General features: G+C 34.3%; 1 protein-coding gene and 1 non-coding gene across 6 annotated transcripts in view; one reads left to right on the forward strand and one right to left on the reverse strand.

Annotated features, from left to right (window-relative positions):
- Window positions 1-23,443, reverse strand: part of LOC108984133 — a 134,644-nt gene that overhangs the window by 85,272 nt on the left and 25,929 nt on the right. The window contains exons 1-6 of one of the 5 annotated variants that reach the window (XR_001995132.2): window positions 7,806-8,289; window positions 7,604-7,716; window positions 3,902-5,283; window positions 3,225-3,422; window positions 3,057-3,129; window positions 2,522-2,961 (exon numbers count right to left, since the gene is read on the reverse strand). The exons of 1 other annotated variant lie outside the window; for it this stretch is intronic. The gene's annotated coding sequence lies outside the window, so the exon portion shown is untranslated. Of the gene's footprint in view, window positions 1-2,520; window positions 3,130-3,224; window positions 3,423-3,901; window positions 5,284-7,603; window positions 7,717-7,805; window positions 8,290-23,443 lie in introns of those variants that run through there. 3 more of the 5 variants (XR_004800825.1, XR_004800826.1, XR_004800819.1) reach the window with 3 other exon arrangements.
- Window positions 15,993-16,112, forward strand: LOC118347860. The gene has a single exon (XR_004801004.1). It is a non-coding gene; the product is annotated as a 5S ribosomal RNA (ribosomal RNA).

The raw sequence follows: 23,443 nt of genomic DNA on the forward strand, positions 1-23,443 counted from the left end.
GAGGTGGGTCTGCCCATAGTGATGAGCCTTGCGTTGAGATGAGGGGTGGGTGAAGGGGGTGGGTGAGGGGCATTCATTGTTTTCATTACACCCATGTATGTAAACAGTCCCTTTTGAGGAAAGTAAAAAGTAAAGGTCAGGAGGTGTGTTTGTCAAATTTGAAAACACATCAATGCACTTCATACACCGTTTGAATTGGAGATAACTTTACCGTAAGGGATGAGTTAAGATGAGCTCAACTCATATTCGAATCCAAACCGGGGCTAAAAGTTCAAAAATACACTTCCAATATATTTCTAACATACTCCTAAGAAATATCATGCTTTCAATCATCAAGCAAAAATCACAAATCCATCACCAAACTTTCGGCTTCATCACTTAAACTCAAAACCGATTGCCTTAAGGTTTGGTTTTTGATCAAATCCTTTGATCCAAAACATACCATGACAAAAATCACAAACCAAAAACATCACATTGTTTAAAACCAAGTCTTAGAGTATATCCAAGCATTAAACTCAATATCACATGACCATATGTGCATCAAAACAACCACATACCCGAAAACCTCAAAATTGTGACCTAACCGAGTCTCTTTATGCATAAAAAAATCATATCTTTAAAACCAACACAAAAAATCTCCAAAATAACATGTAGATCAAAGACTTAGCATAATCATATAAAAATATCAAAGCCATTGGAGCATGATTTTACCACAAAAGATCTGCTTTCACAAAACATAAACTGTTTTACTCCTTCAAGTTTCCAAGTTTTTAGATCTAAGAAAGACTTTCATCAAAAGCTTATAACTTGCAACAACTCCTCATCAAACCTTCATATACACATGTTAACTACACTCCATAAATAAATCAGACCTAGATCTTTCTAGCAGATTGGTAAAAAATACCAAAATATCAAGCATTGTCCAATTTATCGCTCAGAATGACCTTTCTGAGTTTAAAACAACTTTTGACCGATCAAATACCATAAAAATCAACATAAAATATATCCACAAAAATTAGACTCAAAGACGAACAACTATTGTGAAGGAACTTCGTGAGAAAATATTTACAAAAGCTTCAAAAAGACGAGCAAAGTGACTCAGGAAAACAGTCCAAGAGAACCTTTAGGTTTCTCTCCAAGAAGTGTTGGAAATGAATGAAAGGAAAGGGAATGGACTTGGACTCTTTCTTACACAACTGAGGGGTGATGAGAGGGCTGTAAATGACACTTGAGTAATGGTTGTGTCAGACAAAAAAGGAGCAAACTATGGGTAATGAGTGATTTTCAGCCAATGAAGCTTCTTTGTGATGGGTGGTCATGAGGTGGCCTTGGCCTTCATATCAAGTACAACTTGGGACTACTTTGGGAAATGTTTGGTCAGCCATGGCAGGTGAAACTTTCTCCACAAGCCTTGCAAAGGTGGCTCAATTTTGTGGGCCTTAACCAAATTGGCTTCAATTTGAGGTTTAAAGAAGGTTTGTCTAGGGGTTGTTATTAAGCCCTAATCTAATTTTTCTTGGTGCAATAAAATTTTTAAGGTTTAGATGTTTGAATAATGATGTCATAACATGAATTTGAGTGGTTAATAGTATGTGAAAATGATTTAATCAAGTGATTAAACACTAAGCTAGAAACCGAATCCTTTTAGGGTTTGGGGAAACTGTTTAGGGTTTTGGTTTCAACCAAGCTTTTGGAGTTTTCAATAAATTCAGTTTTTGGGATTTCATTAGGGTTGAAACTCTCTTTGGTTTGGCACAAAATGGATGGTTGGATGGAATAATATTTTGCTTAGGTGACATGATCTCAATGCTTGATTTCTTTCACATTTTCATCTCTAGGTTCTTCTTGGTGCCAAGTGTCCAAATACTTTTTATTTTTTTTATTATTTGTGGACGAAGATTGGAGGACGGGATTAAAGGAGAATGAGATTGTGAATTGTAGAGGATTTGATTGTGTATGTGGTTTTGGGAATTGCTTGATTGTGCTGTTAAATTGTGAATCACTTAATTGAATTTGTTGTGGAGATTGGAGGGGCGGGGGGCGGACGGTTAGAGGTCCACCCTCGCACCCCCATCAACAGACTGAGTACCCCACCCGCATGGACGAGGGCGGAGCCCGGGGAAAAAATCCCGAACCCCACCCATGCGGGGGCGGGGGGCGGGATAGGGGTGGCCCCGCCCCGTAAGGGGCGGGTAGCACCCTAACAAATAGAACATAAGAAAGCACAATTGAATAGATAAAACAGGAGAAAGACAACTTTTTAATATCAAGTATTACTTATATTTATTGACCAAGAGTACCTACCAATATGATGCCATAAGATCTGTTGTTTCATCAGATTTGACAAGGATTAAAAATATGATATTTAACAATCTCCTTTGAGGTTACTAACCTGCCAGACTATGTATCAAAAATCATAAGATAGACTGAACACGGAAAGGGCGAGAAAGAGTCAGAGAGGCAAATTTGCTTTAGAATATTGCATCTCAATGGCTGCACAGACTACAATAATCAATCTCATTTTTTTTTTATTATGATATAAACTTTGTAAGAAACAGATAAAATAAACTTAGAAAAGTCATCGCTCATCCCCTAGAATTTATTGTTCAAGGATGCAAGTTCAACACTATCCTTATTTCAAAGGGAAGTAGAAGATAGTTTGATAGGAGCTTCCTGGAAAAATAGGACTCACCAGCCCATGAGACCACTAGAAAATAATAACTGAATGGAATAACAAGATGTACACAGTAAGAGAGAACAAGTCCCCAAAGCTGGGCCATGGTGTGTAGATCAGGCATTATTATCGTACCACCATCACTTATCAAGATTTCACATCCAAATGAAGTAGTTAATTCCTCTCAACAATCTTATGATCTGTACAAAGCGGTCCAGCATATGAGAATGTCGTCCCGATCAATGTCCAGAACTGTGACCAGATGGGTTACCACCTGATATTGCTCACTGTAAATCAAATTGGGATGTGGCTTTCAGTCGGTTTCAAATAGAATTGGTGCGAGAGTTATAATCAGAGATTCTGAAGGTAAGGTTGTGCCTACTTGAGAAAAACCTCTGGATATCCAATTGGAACCAGTTGCTGCAGAAACTTTTGGTGTTGGAAGCTATGAAGTTCTGCCAAGAAATAGGACTGGGTAAGGAGATATTTGAAGTTGACTGTGGACAAGTGATTAATGGTTTGAATGATCGTAATCTGAATTTATGCTCACATGGACAATTAATTGACGATGCTAAAGAGTACTCTGAAACAATTTCGTTCAGCTCATGTTATTCATGCCAAAAGGGATCATGCTAATCGTGCAGCTCGGTCTAGCCAACTCAGCATTGTCTTTATCTTCTTTTCGTGTACACATGGAGGATGCTCCATTATGTGTTCAATCCATTGTACTTGACCAATTGTATATTTCCTAATGCATGAGATTATTAGTTTTTCTCAAACAAAAAAAAGAAGATTTTATTCTCATCTCTTTTACTAAAAAAAAAAACAAACAATAGAAATAAGTAAACTGCTTTCAATTTAAGATGACTCAACCATTGTCTTCAAGCAGAAAGATTCATAGCGGTTAATTACCTGCTTCCCAGCTTGTATGAAATGTACGACAAGCATTTGTTTAAATTGTCCAAAACTGTAAATAATATCAACCATAAGAACTAAAATCAACTTCCAGTGCATTCTTATAAAAAAATGGCCAATTGGGTCAAGTTCTGTATGTTCAAACAGAGTTCTACAAAGAGACCGGCCCTAAAGAATACCTTAACTGGGATAATCAAAGTCTGCACATCAGGTGCAATCACAGAGAGAGAGAGAGAGAGAGAGAGAGAGAGCTGCTGTGCATCAAAAGCTCTCGTATTATAAAAAACAAATGAGACAGGAAAGTATACTAACATGGATTCCAGCGGCTAAAAACAGTGCATCCGGTGAACAAAACATCAAAAAGGGAATCCCACGCAAATGTTTTTCTTTGACGCTTCTGCCAATCGCTTGATCCCTTTGGCGCATTTGTAGAACTCTAACAACTCATCAGCAACATCTTTTGGGTGACACTTGACAAACGCCTTTAAAAACCTCTTCTCTGTCATCTTCAGTGCCCTAAGCATTGTGGGTCCCTTAATCTGCGAATCAAGACCCATGTCATCTATCTTCCCTGCAAGAAGGACTCGCGGCTTTAACACAGTCTCCAAGCTACAGTACAATAGAAATGGACACCTGAGGACCACACTAGCAGGAAGCTTCATCATGCCCAAAACGAAAGTCATGTTCCTCTGTACCTTATCAACTGATAGTGTCAACACAAGGGGAGATCTCCCAAAAAGATTGAAGATTTCATCATCTGAAAAACCGAACTTTTCAAAATTTCCCACCTTTTGAAGGATTGTTTCATGGCGAGACACCAATGATCGTAACAACATATTTATACATCTTGGAATCCTTGGAAATCCCAGTTTTGCGAATATATTCCATTTTCTCTTCATCAAATGAAGTTCGAGGTATCATGGTGGGCCGAGAAAGGAGCATAGGAATCAAGTCCTTTCTACTAACACCCACCTCTTCATACAGCGCAATAGCAGGCATGATGCTGTTATGGAAGTCATACGTTAAGAATGAAGGGTTCCTAACAATAGCTTTAGCAAGCACTTCCCTTGACTCAAACAATGTCATAAAAAATTCAAGCCGTTCATGAAAGCAATGATTTATTTGACTACTTAGAAACCTAGGTCGACAATTGATAATCTTCACAAGATCATGAGCTCCAATACCCAAGCTACTGAGCATGTTAAGTTTGGATTGAAGGTGGGCAATGTCGGCCCGGCGTAAAGAAGGGAGGCGGACAATTATCTTCGATATATCATTATCACTACAACCCCATTTCCTCATAACATCAATGGAGTTTTTTGGGTAGTCTACAACTTCTACCCTTTCAAATTGGGTTGGACTTTTCGTTGAATACGTGCCAGTTGTGAAGACCAGCAAAGGTTTTGAAAGTGATTCCCTGGGAAATGTGAGCAAATGGTGCGATGAAAATAATAATTTAACCAAAGCGAAGGCTTTTGGTAACATATTAATCCTGCAATTGAAGAATCAGTGATAAGGGCTTTATGGATAGGGCTACACTCAAGAATCAGTATGGAATGCTCAAAATGGGAAACGTGTGGGCATTAATTGATTCAGACGGCTATTAGTATACAATATAACATCAGCATATAATCGACATTCACTGAAAACCTCACAAGCCCAAACTTCTCGATGAGTTTCACCAAATGGATTTTCTGCAAATTAAATACACCGAAATAAATAAATAAAGGTGCTTAGAAAACAATAACGACGACAAATATCTATATATGTAATAAAGAAGGAATTGCCTCCAAATTTACGAAATTAATATAATTATGATGACCAAAATCTATTTAAGATAAGATAAAAAAGCAAGTGTAGACCCTACTCAGTAGAAATTTATGTGGTGAGTTGAATTAAAGTATCCCTCTATAGATCTCATATTAGATACAAATATCTCTGTTAGGATACTGATTCGGCCAGAATATCGCTACTACCATTATTGGGTTACACTAAAATGCCTTTGCTACATATCTAAATGGACTAAAATAGCCCTACAACAAATCGAATTAGACAGAAACACCATTTATTCAAATCAAACCAACCAATAACAACCATAAATCTCTAGAACTACTAACAACCAGAAATCTCTGGAACTATCTTTTTTTTATAATTAATAAGAATTTTATTATCACGAATAGGCATAGCCCAAGTACACAGGAAGTATACAAAGGAAATACCTACTACACTCTAGAAAACAGGAAAACTAAAATAGAAACAGATTCAGTACATTCTCATCATTCCTTTCAAAGATCTTAGCCCACAAACTCAAAGTAGAAAAGAAAAAGTTTCAAAGATCTTCAAAAGAGCGCTCTTTGTCTTCAGAACATCGCCCATTTCTTTCTAGCCAAAGACACCACATTAAACACAAAGCAATCATTCTCCATCTGGCAACAACATCTTTCCTCACCTCAAACCCCACCAACATGCAAGAAGCTCGACAACTTCCTTAGGCATCACCCAAAATAAACTTTTCCGCCCAATAACCTCATACCACAAAGAGTTTGCCACCTCACAATGTAAAAACAGATGATTTACAGATTCTCCATCCTTCTTGCACAAGACACACCAATTAGAGCAACCACCCAACTGAAGTACATAATACACTCAAGTACACAAATCTCTCTACTATATGCAACCAATCAATTTCCTACCTTTTTTATCACCTAAGATCAACATACAATCCATTTAAAGCACTAATTTGTTTTAACAAGGTCCATCCATACTCAATACATTTAATATGTACAAATCCGTCCATTTAGAAACCAACATCATCATCATGCTTTTCAAACTCACTACATCTCCATCATTTAATCCCAACACTTCAAGATATGCCATCTCAATCCAAACTCCATGCATTTATATCCAACATCTCAATACAGTTCAATCATGTAGCATGGTCCAAACTCAAGCTAAATCATGTAATTACAAACCACTTCTATACTCGATCATTAGATACAATTGAATTTAAAGATTTAACCATTAAATATGTCCAATGAATACCACAAACACCAAGATGCACACTCTATTCATTTATCACTTGAGTCCAACCTAAATCCATCACACTATCCATTGTTCATGCATAGCACACCCAACATAATCAAATATGTCCAACCAACATTTACAAACATTTTACTCAATTTATAAGCCTCTTGACAATACATACATGTTTCCAAATTACCATCCAACAAAAACACACATACTCCATAACAAGCTCCTAATCAATATATCACTTCCTCATAATTAATCATAACCAACATATTCAATACAACAAATCTGTCCAATTCATCCAAGAGTATCCTTATACAATTTTTATGCTACTTAATAGTATTCATACATCTCCAAAATTTTACCATCTTACAACTATACATCATATATATCTAACACAACATAAAATGCAAGAAAACCAGTTCGAACACAATCCATCCATATCATAAATTCTTGCATACTTAACTCAACATATACCAACACAATTAAAATCATAGAGCTTAATAAGATTCATACACTAACTGATAAGTAAGAAAAAAAAAAAAAAAACTAGTTATACAACCCAAAGCAAAATATCACTTCAATATTTAGTACCAAATTCATATGATTCTATTCCATCCTTCCATACACCCCAACTCAAATTCTAGCACATACTAACATACTTGCTGCCCATGTACATCAATCAAACACAATTACAATATACAAAGATTAATAAGTTTCATTCATGGCTCCACACAAACCCAACCTTCACAATTACCATATACAACCAATAAGCTTCTTAACAATCAACCAACACAACCCCAAAATTCACAATCTCCAACAACTCCATTTCAATCCTAACCACACCTCACTTCTTCTCATTCTATCACAACCAATATATTCAATATATATAAATATAAATCTGCCTATATTCAAACACAACACCAGCAACATCCATATAAACTACGTAACATAATACTCCTTGAGGCATAGAAATAGAATTTATACCACAACTTAAGGGGCTGAGCAGCGAGGGAAGCGTGCGGCTGAAGTGGGTTGGTTTACGACTTCAGTGGTCTGAGGTGGGCAGTGGGCCTTGCATGGATGAACCTGTGGTGGTACTGGAGAGGGGCACAACAGCGAGTTAGCGAGAGAGACAAGGCGTACAAAGACAGAGAGGGAAAAGGAACGGACGGAGAGAAGCACTTACCGACGGCAAAGGAGCTCGACGACAGCCTGGTAGCGCACGGTGCACGGGGCCAGAGACAGTGCAGAGTAGAGGCCGAGAAAAACAGTGTGGGGCTTGTTTTTCCTGGACGACGAGGGTTGGTGCTCGACGGAAAGGGGCTTGGTTGCGGCGTCGTGTGATGGTGGTTGGCCGTGGCTGGCGTGCTCGTGGAGGCTGATGGCGTGGGTGGCGGCTGAGAGATGGGAGAAACGGAGGCAGAAATCGAGAGAGAGAGAGAGAGAGAGAGTCTGCTACTGTGCGTGGGGTGGTCTTCGTGGTGGAACCGGTGGCGTGCTCGTGGTGCAGCTTTGTTGCTGCCCTTCACAGTGGCCGGCGGCTTGGCAAAGAGGCGAGAGAGAAATCGGGAGATGGCGCCACGGGGGAGATGGGGGAAAAGAAGAGGGGAACGAGAGAGGGGAGGGAAGTTTGGGCAGCAGATCCTAGCCAACGTCTTCAGGTTTTTCGAAGAGATTTTCCGTTTCTTTTTCGAAAATATCTGTCTAATGTCATGTGTCATCTCATTTTATTTAATTATCATAATTTTTTTAATTCTTAATAAAAAATAAAATAAATAATTTTATTTTTTTAAATTTTAAAATAAAAATAATATTAAAATATATATTTTAATAATATTTTATTTAACTTTTTAATTTTAATCTCATCTATAAAAACAAATGAATAAACATAAATGAAATAAAAATAGAGATTAAAAATAGAAATTAAATGAAAATAAACTAAATAAAAGAAGGAGAAAAATAAAAATAAAATAGAAGGAGTTTTAACAAATATTTTTTAAAGAAATAAATCCATCTAAATAAATAGAATTTTTCATATAAAATAAAATGATAAACATTAAATAATATATCTAAATAAATAAAATCATTTAAATAAAATAATTTTCTAAAACTATATTATTTTTGAGATTCCAAAATTTAAAGAGGCTTACTTAAAAATTAAGGTTGGTTCAATAACATAATAATACCCCAATTTAAAATAATTTTGAGCTTTTAAAATATTTGGAGGACTTTAAAATACTTGATTCAATTTAAAAATTATATGCAAGATTTATATAAAGATTTGAGATTTAAAACAACTAAATAGGGCTCATGGCCAACTCGAAGACCACCCAAAAGAAAAATAAGTAGTTGGTCACTGAATTATAAGAATAATTCTTATTCAATTTAAAAATAATATCTTATTTGTTTTCACAACTCTTTACAACTCATCTTATCTAATTATTACAATTTTCTCAAATTTTCATACAAAATGAAATGCTTTTTTTAAATATCAAAATAATAATAATATTAAAAAATATTCTAATAATATTTTATTCAACTTTTAAATTTAATCTCAACTCATCTCATCTGCGAAAATAAACGAGGCCTAATTCTCTGTCGTCTCTAGGCAACATACAATACCATTGCAAGATGGATTTAATATTTGCAAGTATTGATTTATAGATGAAAGGTCATGTAATGTATCAATATTGGTAGTTAGAGCATTCACATCGGATTGATCATTCAAATATTCAAAATTTGAAGAATATGTAATTTTTTAGCTTTTAGTTAATCACTTAACACTTAAAATCTATATTGGATTAGCCATCACATTCTCTATAATAATAAAATTTTATTATTTTTTATTATTTATATTTCTTTAATTAATTTATATTTTTTAATTGCTTTTTTATTTTATTTTCATAATCTTCAATAATCTCCAACAATCATATTTATTTTCATTTTCGCAATCCAACAATCTATAATATAATAATCTCATATATACATATTTGTGCATTATCTCATATGTAAATAAAAATCTCATCTATAAAATCCATAAAAATATCATATCTATAATATATAATTATCTCAAATATTCATTTTAGACTTGTTACAGTACTTTTCAAATATGAAAAAAATAATAGAATTATTGTAACTCATATTTTAGATGAAATTAATTTGATTAATTCAATGTGGGTCAAATGTGGATGATATTAATTAAATTTAAAGGTTAAAAGATATTTGAGTAATCCAATGTCAATGCTTAGTTGGATGGTGGAAAATGTATTTTCCTTTGAGTTTCAGAGAAAACAGTAGGGATTTAGGTAGAGATTCTTACACAGCTAGGCTTAGCTGCTTTGATGAATTTAGTCATTATGTATGTGTCTTTGCAAAGCAATTGCTATTTTGAGGATGCATGTGTTTGTGGCTGTGCTACTCAATAGAGGGTCATAGACATTTTTTTTTTAATTTTATAATCAAATATTTCATTGAATCAAACAAAATAATTGTCCTTGCACAATATTGCTTCTATCAAGCCAAATAATTTGTGATACAAAAGAAGGACACCCCTCCCACCATATTTTAATATCATCTATCCCAGGCATGTCTTGCTAAGAGATGCATAGCTAAGTTTTCCAATCTATTGACATAAGAAATCTGAATATATCTGAATCCACACATTAACCTTCTTATATATTTGAGTAAATAATCAAAATGTGTTAAAAAAAGTAGAGTCATCCTGTAATGCATTGACTAGAACCAAACAATCAGTTTCAAGTATCAAATTCGGCACCCCCCATTGAGTACACAACTGTAAACCTCTTAACATAGTTGTTGCTTCAACCATAGGCATTTATTACTTTCTAATTACTTAAATATGTTTCAATTCTACTACACCTGGCTAGTCAAATGCATAGGTATTCAGGGCGTAATAGGTCTGATTTAGTCTAATTTTATAAATTTTTTTTATAACCGAATCGGTATATATCAATTTTAAAAATTTAAGAACAGATATTGGACCGATTCACTACCAAAATTAGAACTTTTGATTTTTCTGATTTCGGTTCGACCCGATTTTTTTGATTTTACTGATTATTTATGTTAGTAATAATATAATGTTTATATATACTAAATTATTAGTTTATTTATATTATAGTATAAGTACATTATTTTATAATAATTAATATATACTATTATAATATTAAATTCAACTATAGTCTTTATAAGTTCTAGACTTTTATATGGGTATATATGATGTAAAAATGTATTTACAAAACGAATATATATTATAATTTATTATGCCAAAAATGTATTTATCCTTAATATATATATATTAAAAGTAAGTTTATATTAATACTTAATGTTAATGTTTATGTTTAAGATTAAACTTTTATGTTATATCACATGTTAAATTAATTTTATGTTATAAGATTAATAGTTTTGAATAATAAGATTCGAATTTCATATTATATTAATTAACAATTTAGTATATAATATATAATATAATATTAAAAAATTATATGTAATATAAAAAATTATAAATATATATACACTTGTCCAATTCGCTTTAAACCGATTTTCAAAATATGAAAATCAGTACCACAACGGTTTAGGACTGGTTTTAGTTCTTAACAACCGGTACCGCACTGGACCGCTTTATGTCTTCCTCGTGTTCCCAAGTGGCTTCTCTCTCACTTTGGTGATTCCAAAGTACTTTGACTATTTGAATAGTTATGTGATGTAGCACTTGGGCCTTCTGTGCTAATATTCTCACTGGAATTTCTTCATAGCTGAGATCATCTCAAATCTGAAGAGGCTCATACTCCAAAACATGTGTGGGATCCGGGGCATAATTTCGCAACATAGAGACATGAAACACGTTGTGCACTGCCGACAAGTGAGGTGGAAGTGCTAGTCTATAGGTTGCAGCACCTATTCTTTCTAAGATCTCAAAAGGGCCTATGTACCTCGGGCTTAGCTTTCCCTTTTTACCAAAACGCATTATCCCTTTCATCAGTGCAACCTTCAAGAGTAATTTTATTTATTTGGCTATCTTTTAGAATGTGAATTTAATTTAGTAGGATATTAGTAAATATTGTTTCCAAACAAATTTAGTGATAGTTATTATTGCATATAGGTGTCGAGTTACGAAGTGTTATTCAAGAAAAAAGGCAACGAGGTAAGTAATTTGATCATAAATTAGGATCATCACAGTTCAGTTTATATATAAGTATTATTCAAGTCAGTTCATTGACATCCATTATTTATGCACCACTCATGTCATATGCAAACATGTCATCTTGCATAGCATACGATCATGTCATTTCACATCATGTTCAAATTCAGAAATTATAATTATGTATGTATTATGTAATGCATCTCATGTGTATAAGACACGTAATCTATCTTAAATTCAAGTGTAAGATAAGATAAGATCAGTTAATCAGATGGTCATTCGGATGCATGGTACCAATGCAGTTCAGTTTCAGGGTGGATGTGAAAGCCACGGGCTCAAGCGTGGTCCACTATAGTATGCCAGAATACCATCAGTGGCTCCCCTTCGGCCGCGGGACGTGGGGTCGGTGCACAACCTCACACACAGGATTAAGTGTGTTGGCCAGTCAGATAAATTAGTTAAATAAGATAAATCAGTCAGATTAGTCAGTTAATTCAGTTAAATCAGTCATACATAGCATAAGCATCAGTATGAACAATTATGAATTTTAAACTCTCAGCATGAAAATTTTTATAAAAACCTTATATTTATTATGTCTACGTTGTGATAAATTTCTTGCTGAGTTTTCGACTCATTTTAGTTTGTTTTCATGTTTTTAATCACCCATGTGAGAATGATGAATACGAGCAGACAGGCCAGGAATAGAAGGATCAGTTAATTTTAGTTTCAGACTTTCTAAAATAAAACTTGCTTTTATGACATGAATTTATTCAGTTTATTCATTTAATATTTTTGGAAGACATTTTATTAGACATTTTTCTACAAAATAAATTTCTAATTTCATTTATGAAATATGAGATCTCTTGCCGGGTTTATTTTTATGAAAAATACGTGACACTCCTAACTTACGGAAATGGAGTGTTACACTAAACCGGTTCAACTGGTTTTTTGGTTTTTGTTTTACACCCCTAATGGCTTTACACATACACATGATAATCATCAAACCACAAGTGATGCATAAATGATCTAGAGTTAGACCTAAACCAGTCTTCACAATATAAATTATATCTATTCTATTATAAAAACACCTATCAATCTGTGAACAATAGATTTATTCATCTATTTTTTCCTTTATCATGTTTACGTCCATGTGTCAAATGCTTGTTCTTCCAATTTTTTGTTTTATTACATTGGCGTTCTTTGTAGTCAGAGTTTTCTATTCTTTGTTTAGTCCATACAATGTCATCTTGTCGCTGTGTGAGTGTGTATTTTGTTCCTTTCTAGTTCTTTCAGAGTGAGTTCGTGGCTGAGTTTTGTTGCTCGTCAAGATGTGGGGATGTTTTGGGCGACTGATGGGAGGGGTACTGTTTCTGTCAATCAGTCTGATGGAGTCTTTTAATGTTTTCTTTTTGTGTTTAATTACGGTTGTGACATGTACTTTATCTCTTTTGTTTTTTTTCCTTTCTGTTTCTTTCAGTTTGTCTAACCAAGTCTTTTAATGTTCCATATTTTCTTCTTTTTTTCTCTTCTATTTTTGTCAGTCTATCTAGCTGACTCTTTTAAAGTTTTGTTTTTGTGTGTAATTACAGTTATGACCCTCTATTATTAATTGGTTGGTGCACACAGTGTGATACAATTCGTGGGTGACTGAGTATGGGCTTTGTTGTTTGCGTTTCCCGTTTGTCTGATTTGTATAATTGGTTTTTGGAGAATTGGATTTGGTTCTTCATTTTTGTTGGTTGGTTCTACAGCCTCGTGATGGGAAGTTGTCAGGGTGGGGGGATTTTTTTCCTGGTTGATGTGAGGGTGGAGGCAGAGTGTTGGGTTGTGGTATTTTTTATTCTCTCACCAAATCTCTCTCTCTCAAATCAAGCTTTTTCTCTCTCCTTCTAAAACCCTTTTTTCGTGTTTGTTTTTATCTGGAGATTGTTTCTTTTCTCTAGTCAAGACTGTAAATCTTCTTCTTTACTGTCATAGGTAAGTGCCTGTGTGTCTCTCTTCGATTTCCTCAGCGAGTTTCTATGGTTTGGTTTCTAAATCTCTGGTCCTCTGATGTTTGTATTTATCTGATCTTCTTCCTTTTTCCATTAATTGATCTGATTTGTTGGTTTACTTTGTGCATCTGATTTGTTGGTTTGTTTTGTGCAATGAATTTCTAGGGTTTGGTTTGAAATTTATGCTGCTTTGAGGTTTGTATTTATCTAATTTTTTCATTTTGTTGCTTTAATCGATCTGATTTCTTAGTATGGTTTGTGTTCACTACCGTTGTGGTGTTGGATGTGTTTTGATTTACTGGGTCCTACTCTTTTTTTTTTTTTTTGTGATATCAATGTATTGGCCTCTAGCCTTATAAAAATATAGATGGCTTCTACTTTATTTTGTTTATATTTCGTGATAGATATCCTTTTGGGTATAAAAAAAACAACAAATATCTACTTGTGATTAAAAATCAGGGTTTTTATTAAATATATGCTTGTGATTAACCAAGAACCGGTTCTAATTCTTCTTCTGAAAACTAGGATTCATAAATACTTTTGATGAAGAAACAAACGAAGTCCTCTGAATCAAAGAACACCCATGACTTCTTGAGCCATTGGCATATCGTTCTCCCTCTAGACACAACCTTTCTGTCTCTCAGAACACTTTTTGTTTCTAGAGGTTGGCTTTTTGGCTCTTAAGTTAGAGATGTACCTAACAGAATTTGGTGTGTTTTTTTATTTTAAGAACAGTGGGTATCTTTCTTTTACGAGTAATGCTACATATAGTCGTGGAGTGCTCAAATGTCTTGCAGTCTCTTTGAAAAAGAGTGAGGTCTACTATTAAAAAATTAATTTTCTTTTCATGTGGGTCTCGTATTTATTCACTTTTTTCAAAATAATTGCGTGGTGCTTACACACTCATGACTGTAACTATCATTTCTTTTCTTTCATATATTTTGTTCGGAATGAAAAACATAAAAGGGTGGGGTATAATTTGATCTCAGCCTCCTTACGTTTTTCAAATTTTTTTGCTTGTGAAAAGTTAAGATCATTCAATTAGGGTGTGGAGTTAAAACGAATTTTGATTTTTTTTTTTTAATATTCTTTAAACCCTTTCGTTTGGACTTTATGTATTATCTTGGATTCTCTCTCAGTGGAGAGAGAGAGAGATGGGGGAAAAAATTTTTAGTCAGAAAGAGAGAGTGCAAGCACATATGGAGTGAGAATATTAAATTGATAAAAACTATCACATCTAGCATTTTGATCTTTGCCAAAATTGACACCTCAAGCATTTCCCTTCGAAAAACAGTCAACAATGAGCTGCATCCACTACTATTTTTCTTTTCTATTTTTTAACTATTGAATTTATTATTTCAAAAATAAAAAATATTCTACTAATTGATGAGTAATATTACATTATAACATGTGTCATTGAAAATCACAGCCATTTTAATTAGTGAAGATCTAAGAATTTCTGGAAAAATTCTGAAAAATCTCTATATAATGTGTTTTATTGGATTTTGTAAGATAGTTAAGAAAATTTAAATAAAATTCTTCTAAGATATATTTTATTAGGATTTGTTAAAGTTGATAAGAACAATTGAAAATTTGTTTAAATATATATGTTTTGTAATACTTTTGTTTTGGTTTTGTAGAAATTACTTTATTATTATATGTTTGATTACACGATTGCTCATCAGTTTAGGAAAAAGAATAAAGTGACGGATTTTCTGGCAAGACTGGGGGAAGGAGGAAGAAATTTTACATACTTGGGTACCGATGATTTACCCTACTAGGTGAGAGGTTTGCTGAGATTGGATTATCTTGATTTGCCTAGTTTTAGGGAATAATGTTTGACTTTGGGTTTTGTTGGGTTTGTCTAGTTTCATTGTAAGTTTTTAGTTTGTGGTTGTATGGTTGGTGTTTTGGTTTTCCTTCGTTGTAAGTCGAGGTTCATTTCAATAAAGTAGGGAGGTTCCGTTAAAATAAAAAATAAAAAAAACAGTAAATTTTTTTAAGAAAAAAATTATGTTTGGTTTGAAGGTGAAAATCATTTAAAAAAATCTTAAAAATTGGACTTAACCAAATATGACTAAATCGATTTATGCTATTTTGACTCAGTAGTAAGCATTATATTGGAACAACAAAGGGTAAATGTAAATAGTACAAGCCGAAAATAAAAGTTTTTTCATAAAATTGTGCGACTTTACGTGATGAATCAAAATATAATGATATAGGGTGCGATCATACCAGCACTAATGCACTGGATCCCATCAGAACTCCGCAGTTAAGGCGTGCTTGGGCGAGAGTAGTACTAGGATGGGTGACCTCCTGGAAAGTCCTCGTGTTGCACCCCTTGTTTTGATGATTCAAAAAAAAAAAATATAATGATATACATCATATGACCAGTAAGGTTAATTATTATATGGCATAAAGTAGTATTCAGTTTATATATATATTTTAAAAAATTTATTTTATCTGGTGTTATTCACTTATTTGGCCTTTTCAATAAACATTATTATTGTGAGCCACAAGGCGAGCAGCCGGGAGTCAGATCCCATGATTTTTGTTTAACACGAGTTTGTGAATTAGAGCTTAATTCCATAATTAGCTTTCACAATCTATCTCATTTATGTAGTAGTACTTATTTCTATGATGGGTACAACTCTGAATACAACTCATTTGTACTATTATATATATATATGGCTGTAGATTTAATATGGACCGACTCTTATGACATTATTCAAAAAAGCCAAGAAAAACTGAGAAAAAGAACAAATTAAGTGATGAAATCATTTAATAAAAGCAGATCAATAAGGTTAATTATATGGCAGAAAGTAGTATTCAATCTTTTTATGTTTTTTTTTTAATTTTTATTTTATCTGGTGTTATTTTTCCTTTTCAATAAGCATTATTATTGTCAGCCACAAGGCAACCAGCTAGGACCTAGATCCCAAGATTTTTCTTTAACACAAGTTTGTGGATCTAAGCTTATATGTTTTATTTGAAAGGTTCAATCAAATCCAAGTTGCCCATTTCAATTGGAAGTATCCTCCTACATCTGAAAGTTTTTAGGCTGTGTTTAATTGGTTGTTGGACTCATCTCAATCCAATATTTAATGGGATCCACTACTTTTTCAACTTTCCAAAAAAAAATTTAAACTCATCTTAACTTATTTCATACATTTAAACATATATTTTAACTTATTTACATTCAACCAGCTGAGTTTTGTTGCTTAAGGGATGTTTTGGGAGTTGATGGGAGGGGTATTGTTTCTGTCAGTCTGTCTGACCGAGTCTTTTAATGTTTTCTTTTTTGTGTTTAATTATGGTTGTGACCCTGAATTTTATCTCTTCTGCTTTTTCTTCTAGTTCTATCAGTATGTTTGGCTGAGTCTTTTAATGTTTTGTTTTTTGTGTGTAATTACAGTTATGATCATCTATTTTATTAATTGGTTGGTGCATATAGTGTGATATAATTCATGGGTGACCGAGTATGGGCTTTGTTTTTTGCGTTTCTTGTTCGTCTAGGTTGTATAATTGGTTCTTGGAGAACTGGATTTGGTTCTTCTTTTTGTTAGTTCGTTCTACAGTCTCGTGATGGGATGTTGTTAGGGTGAGGGGATTTTTTTCTTGGTTGATGTGAGGGTGGATGATAAAGTGTTGGGTTGTGGTATTTTTCATTCTCTCACCGAAGCTTCTCTCTCTCTCTCTCTCTCTTCGAGATCAAGCTTTTTCTCTCCTTTTGAAACTCTTTGTTCGTGTTTGCGTTTATCTGGAGATTGTTTCTTTTCTGTCATCGAGATTGTAAATCGTCTTCTTTACAGTCACAGGTAAGTGTCTCTATTTGATTTCCTCAACGAGTTTCTACGATTTGGTTTCTAACTTTCTAGCCCTCTGATATTTGTAATTATCTTATCTTCTTACTTTTTTGCCATTAATTGGTCCAATTTGTATTTTGTGCATCTGATTTGTTAGTTTGTTTTATGCAGCGAATTTCTAGGGTTTGGTTTGAAATTTATGTTGCTTTTAGGTTTGTATTTATCTAATTTTTCTCATTTTGTTGCATTAATCGATCTGATTTCTTGGTTTGGTTTGTGTTGTCTGTCATTGTGGTGTTGGATGTGTTTTGATTTACTGGGTCCTACTTTTTTCTTTGGTTGTGGATATTAATGTTTTGCCTTCCATCCTTCTAAAAAAAACAGATGGCTTATACTTTATTTTGTTTGCATTTCATGATAGATATCCTTTTGGGTATAAAAAAATCCGACAAATATCTACTTGTGATTAAAAGTCAAGATTTTTATTAAATATATGCTTGTGATTAACCAAGAACTGGTTCTGCTTCTTCTGAAAACTATGATTCATAAATACTTTTGATGAAGAAACAAACCTGAATCAAAGAAGCACCCATGACTTCTTTAGCCATTGGCATATCGTTCTCCCTCTAGACACGACCTTTTTGTCTCCTATAACACCTTATTTCTAGAGGTTGGCTTTTTGGCTCTTAATTTGGAGACGTACAAACTAACAAAAGTTGGTGTGCTTTTGATTTTAAGAATAGTGGGCATCTTTCTTTTAGATATTTTGTTGGGAAAGAAAAACAAAAAAAGGTGGGGTATAATTTGATCTTAGCCTCCATACATTTTTCAAAATTTTCTGCTTTTTAAAAGTTAAGATTGTTCAATTAGGGTGTGGAGTCAAACTGAATTTCAATTTTTTTTTTTTTTTGTATTCTTTAAACCCTTTCGTTTGGACTCTCTATGTATTATCTTGGATTCTGTAACAGTACACAAGAAAACCAACACAGAATATTGTAAATAAACTCTTTGATCTTCGAGGGATTAGGAACCTCCAAGAATTTCTTATTAAGCTTTTTCAATGAATTGATACAAAGGAAAGACTTCAGTATTTATAGAGAATTACGACTGTTAATGATCGTTGCATGTAAGGTCATTATAGTAATCCTCAATAAGTAAATGAGGAAAGAAAAGTACATTGAACCCTTAAACGGAGATGTGACTAACACATGACCAACAATTAACTAACAACCTTGATCATCATCCTTCCATCCTCCATAGACAACATCCCTATTCAGCCTCTAAACTGAGCATAATAACTGCCCCCTCTTCAAAAGACCTTACCCACAAGGTTAGGATAATGAGCCATCAACTGTTCTACAGGTTCCCAAGTTGAGTTTTCCTCAGCTACCCCATGCCATTTCACCAACAACTCGATAAAAGGCCTGTTATCCACAATAGTCATTCTTCTGTCAAGTTTAATTTCTGGTTCCACCTTGAAATTTCCATGAGAATGAACCAATGACAACACAGGAGAGATCTGAGAATTAGGGCCAATATATTTCTTCAACCTCGAGACATGAAATACCGGATGAACTAATGAACTTAGTGGCAACTCAAGTCTGTAAGCTACCTCCCCAATGCATTCCAAAACCTTGAATGGACCACAGTAACTGGTAGCTAGCTTGGATCTACTGGCTTAGCTAACGGTCTGTTACTCATACATATGCATCTTCAAATAAACTAAATCTCCCATCTAAAACTTCATTTGAGTGTGATGCTTATCATATTGTTGTTTCATAGTGATTGAACTGAATTATTGCATATTTTATACATTTAGAACCAATATATTTTATTTATTTCATTACATTATTATTGGTTTTAGATGAAAAAAATAATTAAGATTAATAAATCTGAGTTGTGATTTAAATTGGCTAATAGCATTATTTATGCTTAATTTTATAACTTGTGATTTAATTGGACAATGTTCATTTACATGCACAACATATTTTTGATATTCTATTATTTTTATTTTATTTTATTTCTAATTTTTACTATTTTATTTCTAATTTCAAATTCATAGGACTTTCAAGTGGGCAAGACGTTGGAACAATCTAAGAATTTTCAACGAGTGTAGGACTCTTCAAATAAGGATAATGAAGAACTCTTACAGGGTCCAATTGCCACTCCAGGCGCTGCCTTCATTGCCTACCACCTCCATCTCCGTTTATTTGGCTTGCTCTTTTCATTCCTTACTTTTTATTTAATTTCAGTTTAAAGTTTATGGAATATTTTTGAGATATTTGACTTAGACTTTTGAGCACTTTATTTGCTGTTTATTTACTTCATGTTATTTATTTTTCTCGCTTCTTTAAGCTTTCATTGAATAGTGATTACAATTGCTATGGATTAATTTTGAGAATTTGTGATTTGAATACAAGGATGAACCCTAGAATCTTGATTTTGGAGTTTTTCAATTTTCAGTTCGTATTTTGTCAATTAGTTTCTAATCTAGTTTAATTCTTAGCTTAGTTTTATTATCTCTTAGTTCCATTGCATATTAGATTGATTAAAGTTTAATTAGGACTTAAATAATTTCAGTTTTATTGTTTAATTTTCATATTAATTAAGATTGTTCAGTTTAGTTGATACTTTGATTGTTAATTTCAATTTGTTAGTCTTTTACATTTCATTTCGACACTCAAAAATCCAAAAATATGAATCTAGTCCTTGACTAGTGCCCTTTTCATTATTGTTGCACTCTTCCATCCATTGCACATACCATCATTTTTATTTTCTCTTTGTGAATATTTTCACCATTTTAAACAAGTTTGATTTTAAGTAACTTTCCATGAGGAGATGATCTAGGAATTTATTCCTAATTATTACTCGACATCCTCCTACACTTGGGATAGCCTTTGTGCTACTCATTTTTGAATGAGTCAAGTTTTTGGCGCCGTTGCCGGGGAATAGTTGCTTGATGCAAATTTAGACTCGTTATTTTTTATTTATTTATCTCAATTGTTTTTGTCACTATCTTATCTCTGATTACACGTTTCACTTGTCACCTACTACTCAGTCACTTGAATTTTACTTATGCTATTTTGACTGATGTTTCATGTTATGGATGATGGACAATTCAAATAGGTTGGTTAGAGTTACATCAAGCACTGAGAGTAATATACACAGTCCAGAGATAGATAGTTCTTCTATTTTTTCTACAGACGAGAACATTGAAATTGAACAAACCATGACGACTACACCTGCACCACGCACTCTTAGGGATTATTTGCAGCCCACTTGTACCACTACACTATCATGCATTATTTTACCTGATGATGCACCTAATTTTTCTATTAAGCATGACATGATGTCAGTGATACCTCAGTTCCACGGGATGGATTCTGAGAGTCCTTATCAGCACTTGACAGATTTTGAGTTGGCCTGTACTACTTTTATCAATAGAGCCACTACTGATGAATTTATTAGATTTCGTTTATTTCCTTTCTCTTTAAAGGATAAAGCAAATATTTGGTTTAATTCTTTGAGGCCTAATTCTATCTCTAGTTGGTCTGATATGCAGCGTGAGTTCTTACAAAAAAAATTTCCTTTTCAGAGAATTCAGTATTTATAAGAGCAGATCGGTCAGTTCAATCAGAAATCTGACCAGCTGGGAAAGGTTTAAGGATTTGGTGAACATCTGTCCATATCACGGTTTTGAATCCTGAAGGTTGGTGAATTATTTTTACATTGGTCTCACTCCACAATACAAGCAGTTTGTTTAGACTATGTGCAATGGAGAATTCTTTAGCAAGGAACCTGATTAAGCATTGCCATTTTTTGACTATCTTGCTGAGAGTGCACAACAATGGAACACTCGCACTGATCGAGTTTCATTGACAGCACAGCCACTGAGGGCTATTGCTAGTGGGGGCAGATATGAGCTTAAGGAGGACATTGATATTCAAGCCCAAATAGCTGCATTGACTAGAAGATTAGAGGTCATGGAGATGGAAAAAGTGAAGGCTGTGAAAACAATAGAGGTATGTTTTTTATGTGCTGATTCAAACCACAAGACCCAAGATTGCCCAATCATGCCAGTATTTCAAGAGAGTGGCTTTGAACAGATACAATCAGCAAACTGGGTTAATAGAGCACAAAATTAACCTTTCTCCAATACATATAATCCAGGGTGGAGAAATCACCCAAATTTCTCTTGGAAGAATGATCAGCCTGGCTGGTCTCCGCCACCTCCTCAGCTGCCATTTCATCAGGCTACTCCTTAGCACCAGTATCAGCCATATCAGAGTTCTCAGAGCTATCATTTTGTAGCACCTCCAGGATTTCAGCTTCATGTAGCTGCACAGAATTTTTAGCCTCAATCATTTGCGAAGAAGTCTCTAGATGACAGTGTGACACAGATGGCCAATACACTTCAGCAATTCATGCAGATTCAGGCTACTACAAATAATCAGAACACTCAGGCCATAAATGACTTGCGGGGCACCATCAATAAGATGAGCACAACATTGAACACTCTAGAGAAAGAGAAATTGCTAGCACAATCTCAGCCTAATCCTCAAGTATATCGGCAACAATAACAGCAAGTGCATAATGTCTCAAGGGAGGTTTTTGAGACAGCGAAGGCCGTTCTTACTTTGAGAAGTGGAAAAGAAGTTCCCCAACCAAAGATAACTATGGACACACAGGTAGTTGCTCCTAGAAAAGCTCCAAGAATAACTTTTGACTCCAAGAATGGCTCCAAGAACGCTCCAAGAATGGCTTTCTCCTTGAAAGTTTTTTCTTGCTTCGTTTGACGCACGTAATGGCTGCTGCTGCTATCAACGGAGGTCGGCATCCCTTCGTGGATCTAGTATCAGTGGTTCCTCAACCTCTTCCAGATATGTCTGTGGCTTTTCGTCTGCCGAAGTCTAAGGATGGAGAAATTTTTTTCCAGTTCTCTAAGGAAGAAGTCCAACGTTCTGCCGAACCTTTTCGGTATTCCATCGTATTGAAGTTTCTGAGAAACAGACCATCATTGGATGCCATTCGGGCCTTCATTCATAAGCGATGGAATCTTGATGGAGTTCCAGTCGTTTTCAACATGCGGCATCCTCAGAATGTTTTTATTCGAATGATTTCAGAAGAGGATTGCAATAAGGCTCTGTCTCGTGAAGTCAATGATATCGATGGAATTCCTTACCGTCCATTCCACTGGACTCCAGAATTTAAAGAAGAAGAAGAACCTTCGCTTGTTCCGGTGTGGATTGTACTTCCAGGTTTGCCTCCAAATTACTATCATGAATCTTTCCTTAAAATTCTTACTACACCTATTGGTAGATTTATTAGAAGTGATAACTCTACTCGTTGTGTTACTCGGACTGATGGTGCTCGCATCTGTGTTGAAATGGATGTTGCTAAGACACCGTTACTTTCTTTTTGGATTGGAATGCCTGGTTTGGGAACTAGCAGAAAGCAAGAAATTGTTTATGAAACGTTGCCAGCGTTCTGTTCTAAATGCCATATACAGGGACATAATTTAAAGACTTGCCGTGCTGGGAAAAAAAATGTAGGAAGTAATGTGTGGGTTCGGCAAAAAGATCCGATCGTGGAGGAGCCGACGGATAAGAATAATATTCCAGTTCTTGAAACTACTAATATTCCAGTTCTTGAACATACAGAGGTTGAGTCAAAAGAACCAGCTGAGGAGGATCGGGTGTTAGTTGTTCAAACGGATAATCTTGATCATTTGGAGTTGGAACCGGAAAAGGATCAAGAGGATAATCTTGAGATTCCGGAAATTGCGGAAGAGATGATTCCAAGAATTATGAACGGACATTTGGCTTGTGCAAACCGTTTGACGGAAACAGAATTAGAAACAGATATG

This window comes from Juglans regia, chromosome 2 (genome assembly GCF_001411555.2).
Source record: "Juglans regia cultivar Chandler chromosome 2, Walnut 2.0, whole genome shotgun sequence".
Taxonomy (NCBI): Eukaryota; Viridiplantae; Streptophyta; class Magnoliopsida; order Fagales; family Juglandaceae; genus Juglans; species Juglans regia.